The 5,213-nt window shown below is 38.1% G+C and overlaps 1 pseudogene; it reads right to left on the bottom strand.

Moving 5' to 3' along the window:
* Positions 1-851: 851 nt before the first annotated feature.
* Positions 852-1,706, bottom strand: LOC103069764 (aurora kinase A-interacting protein pseudogene; annotated as a pseudogene).
* Between the last annotated feature and the right edge of the window lie 3,507 nt (positions 1,707-5,213).

Raw genomic sequence — 5,213 nt, forward strand, 5'->3', positions numbered from 1 at the left:
TAGTCCAATTTGGTTTTAAGGAACTTAAGTTTGGGGATTTTGAAAGTTCTCCATAATGGCCATTGGTATTGTAAATTGCCTTAGGTCAGGTAGGTTCATTTAGTTAGAAAGCACATGAGGAAGGGCCATGGTTTTTAAACATAAAATTGTATGGAAGCCCTATAGGGGGTGCATCCTCAAAATATTTAGATGACTGGAATCTCATTTCCTTTAGAATAAAAGAATAATTTTCACACAGCTTAAACAGCTCAATTCAAACAGCTTGTACCTCAAACAGCCTGTAAACATAATACCTACCAGTTATAAGAAAACAGCTTGGTCTCAGAGGAGCCAGGCCAAAGACTTTCCAGCCCATTTCCATAGGACAGCCCCTAATCCAAAAGAATAGGTCTAATGCTGAGAAACAGGTACAGTTTTGTGTAACAACCCCTTTTCCTAAAAGAAAGGTTTGAAGGCTAGCCAGTTTTAGAAGAAACAGCCTGTTTCCAAAGGGAATGGGCCAGAGGCTGGCCAGTTTCAGTTAAAACAGTCTGATCTCTAGATCAGACCAATGTGCCATATGAGTACTTCAATACAGAACAAAGCCTTAACCAGAAAAAAAATAAGAGAAGCCTTTAAATAGATCCTGAATAAATCCTGGAAAGCTTCAAATGCATAGAAGGCATGAACTCAGATACAGTAGAAAGACATACCTTCAAACTCTGAGGTTGGCAAGAAAAGCAGTGAGCTATTGGAGTTCAATTATGGTTTTTATTTTTTTTATTTTTTTATTTTTTTTAAGCTGAGTTCTCTGAATATTTATTACAATGGGTCATCAGCAGTAACAGGGCTGGGGGAGAGACACACGAGGCTCATTTGACCTTCAGGTAGATCTTAGGTGTCTGCCAACCTGGGGGCTTCCTTCAGGCCCACCTCCCGCCAGATGCACCTCAGGTGTCTCTCCAACTTCATCTGCTTCCGGTTCAGGTGTCCTTCCCTGACTTTTTGTCACAGGTACCAGGTCCTTTTGACCAGCTTGTGTTACTTGTGATGATTCCACTTCTGCCGGTGGATCTTAAGCACATTTTTTCACTGTATCTGGGGTGCATCTCAGACCCCCTTACCACTCTGCTCGACCCCTTCCCTCACCTGGCTGGTGGACACTCATAGAGTTGGACTAGAGACACAGTCCCTGGGGCCCCAGCGTCCAGTCTGGGCAGGAGGTAGCAAACAGTCAGCCATCTCTCCAGGGGGCTGATGGACATCTTCCTGAGGACCAGCATCTCCTCAAGCTACATGTGGACCCACCTGCCAGGGAGGGAGGCAACCCCACTTGGGCTTGTTGGTTGTGTGCTGTAGCGAGGTCTGCAGTCATGCCTACCCAGCACCCCAAAGACAGGCCAGGACCCACTGCAGCCTGCCCAGGGAGCAGCCCTGAGCAGCTGGGAAGTCAGGCACACCATGAATATGGTCTGTGCGTAGTGGCAACCCAGGCGCTCAGAAGAGCCTCCCTGAGCCTAGCTTCACCCCGAGGCGCCCACCGGTTGGGTGGTGTCGACGCTCCGGTCTTAGGACCCGAGCCCCAACCGGCTGCGTCCGCCTTGGCTGTCCCTGGAGACCACACGCCGCAGTCTCACACCGACTCTTCCCAGACGCGGCCGGGAGACTCAACTGACCATTCCGCTGCCGCCAATTTGGGGTTTGGCACCTGTTTGCTCACCAGCCATGGAGCCTTTAAGGGTCTTCTCTGGTCCCCTTATAGGCCACCAAAATATTGACATAAAACAAATAGACTGCAAGAGTTTTCTCCAGGAAAAGTGGGTTTATTCTGCATCAACAGAGAGCTTCTATTTAGGAGTCTGCAACCACATAGAGTCAGTGCAAGTCCTCACAGAGCAAGGAGGGAGAACACTTTTATAGAGAGAAATAAGAACTTGGGGGAGTTATAGTTTACAAGGCGTCCATGGCTTTTTATTGGCTGAGTCCTTGCCAGGAAAGAAGAGGAGCCTTTCTTCTTTTTGTTGGGCTCTGCAATCATCACATGGTGTGAGAGCTCTCCCTTCTAGTCACCTGACTCTAATTAAGGTTTTTGTTTATTAAGTTTTCACAGCCCCAACAGTAATTAGAGAGATTAAAAGTAAAGTGTCACTAACATGTCACCTTAGAATTATTAGAGGGCAAAACTAGAGGATCAAATAATTTGAAATGTTGGTTGGAATCTGGGGAACCATAAATCCTCATATATAGTCAGTGGGAATTTAAACTGCTGTGGATGTTTTGAGGCACTATAGCAATATTTAGTAAAATTGAGGATGCTTATGTTTGAGCAATTCCATGACTGGGAAATATATTAAAAAATAAATAAAATAGACTTTTACCAGGTGCATAAGGAGCTATGTTTTAGTTTGTTCATTAGTTTAACTTGTGGTAACAGAGAGTTGGAGACAACCTAGGTGTCCATCTATAGTGGAATGAATGCATGAAATGTATATACAATGGATTGTAATGCACTTTAAACTAAAATTACACAATAAATCATGCATAAGTTTTAGAATTATATTCAGTGAAGAAGTAAGACAAAATAAAGCAGAATAGCATACTTAAAAAACACATTAAAACAAAACTTTATATTTCCACAGATCAATCTGTTTATTTACTATCTATCTAGATATAAATATAGAGATGGTATGCAAGATGGATTGGAAAGACATATATCAAATTCATAAAAGTGTATGTCTATGGAAGAGGAAAAATAAGTTGGAGAAGGATGAAGAATAAAACCTGCTAAAATTATCTTTTAACAAACATAGTGCTGTGATGACAATATTCCATGAAGTGAACATAAAACACAATTCTATACACTGGAGTTAAGAGAGAGAAAAACATATCCCTGACTCAGCATATAGCTTACACAAACTAAATTTCTGAAATAGTACATTGCAATTTGCATTTTTAATATTCTCCTCAAGTGATTTTGATGCCTATTAAAATTTTTGAATAACTGCCATACTCTATTATCTTAATCACCTGCTAACTATCAGTGCCATATTACTTCCTGAATTCCAGAGTTGCCCATAACATGTACAAGAGTACACATGGGACAAAAGCCAAAAAGTATGCCTGTATAACATATGCTCAAACATTAAATGTTATTGTATTAAAGAAACATGTCATATCATCCTGCTGTTACAAGTATATCTGTTTAACAACTTAATGAAAAGTAATGTCTTTATTTGTCAAGTATTTTAGAGTCTTTAGTGTGTGTATGTATGTGCACATATGTGCAGATCCAAGGAGGAGGGTTGGGGCAGATTGATTCAATCTTATCCAGAGTTGAGCTCAGTTTGGGTTTTATTGTTGCAATGGCTACCTTCATTGAACCACAGGCTTCAAGTTCTTCCAGCAGTGGGTCTGCTGATACGTCTGCTTAGTGTGAAATCTGGAGTGCTGGAAGGTTTTTGTTGGTGTTTTTGCTGTACATTCAAATTTCAGTGGCTCCTGGACACCTGTGTCAATTGTGTGGGAGGCACTTTATGTTCTTAGTGTCCTCTAGCAATAGTCTGCTGTGGCTGGTTACTCAGAGTTAAGCTCATGTTGTGAGTGGAGAGGCCATGGTTCTTCTCACCCAACATTAGTTTTACATTTCTTTGAAACAGATGGTTCAATTACATTCCATTTCTAAGCCAAATAGCCAATTTTTGAAACCCTGAACTTTTAGTTCAGCTACTGAGAGTTTTGTTTATATTATTTCTGAGAATTAGTTTTATTAAAGTAAAAATATATTGTATACTTGTAATGCTAAATTCAAGGTTACTCACTCATACTCCTTCTACTCTTATTGACGCTTCATATAATTTAAGTATGATGTATTATAGAATTAAATACATTTCTCTCTAATAAATTAACACTTTTGATCCTTTAAAAACACTAATAAACTAGCAACTTTAAATGTCTAAGCGTTGAGATAGTTTTAGGATACCAAGTCCATCTCTGTGTTTGAATATTTGCAAGTGAAGAAGACTGAGCAGTTAGAAAACAATGTTTGTGCATCACTTGGTCACACAAGTTTTGCTGGAATGCATATAAAGCATATATTTGAAGCTCTCTCCCAATCCAAAACAAAAAACAAACCCTGAAAACACTAAAAAGTGAAGTGGGAGACATTTGTATCATTAACATTGACATGAACTGATGTTCTTTTGACCATACATTTGACCCTTAAGGGTTAAACTAGAGTATAGAAATATTTTCTGATTTTACAGAATGTCACAACAAGTACAGAATTATGTCTTTAAAGCCTTCTTTTAATAGAATGCACATGACTAAAACTCTGACCTCTCCTCTATCCATCAAAAACATTAAAAAATCATACCTTGAATTATGATTTTTTTTTCATTTCTTACTTAATTATATCAACTCAGTGGAAGACTTATTTAGAACCATGTAGTCAAATTGCAGAAAATGCATAAAGTTAGCTGATGTGCAAAATTAGTAGATTCAAAATTGGAGATTTAGCCTTAACAGAAATGTCATGACACACTTGAATTTGTTTCTACAAAATAAAATAGTTTATAACTATTTCAAATTGCTTCATCCTCCATACAAATCAGCATTCCCTTATGATTGTTTTAATATCTGTTAGGTTCCATAAACCACAAATCCTCTATTATTAAAGCACAAGATGAGAAGATGAGATTCCAATATAGAACTCTTTCCAAGTCCTTCAAAAGATAGTGCTGACAATTATCCATTCATTCTAATGTAGAACAACATGAGTCAGCAGTTGTTGTTATCATTTAATATAATGTATTAATTGCCTAAAAATTATAAAGCCATACAGAGATATAATGCATTATATTAAAGCCTACACACTTTCAAGCTTCCCTTCTAAACAGGAATCAATGTGTGTTTAATGGAGAAAATAATAAAAATAATTTGGGAAATAAAATTTATGTAGTTGCAAAATCCATTATGTAACATTGAGAATATTTATAATATACATTCTTAGCATCAGATGCAGATGTGGAAATTATTTTTATATTTAAGGTTACAATTCCACTACGTTGCAGCTCTGGATTTAAGTAGTATGTTTTGTCTTTTTTTATTTTGTTTTCATTCATTTGAAACAGAGGTTAGCCTGACTAAAAGTAAGACAATATTGGATATTAGCTTAAAAAATGCAGAAAACAAGGGCCATTGTTTTCTTCCTGCCATTTCTTAACAAATATTTGACC

Source organism: Lipotes vexillifer, unplaced genomic scaffold (genome assembly GCF_000442215.2).
Source record: "Lipotes vexillifer unplaced genomic scaffold, Lipotes_vexillifer_v1.1 scaffold38, whole genome shotgun sequence".
NCBI classification, from domain to species: Eukaryota; Metazoa; Chordata; class Mammalia; order Artiodactyla; family Lipotidae; genus Lipotes; species Lipotes vexillifer.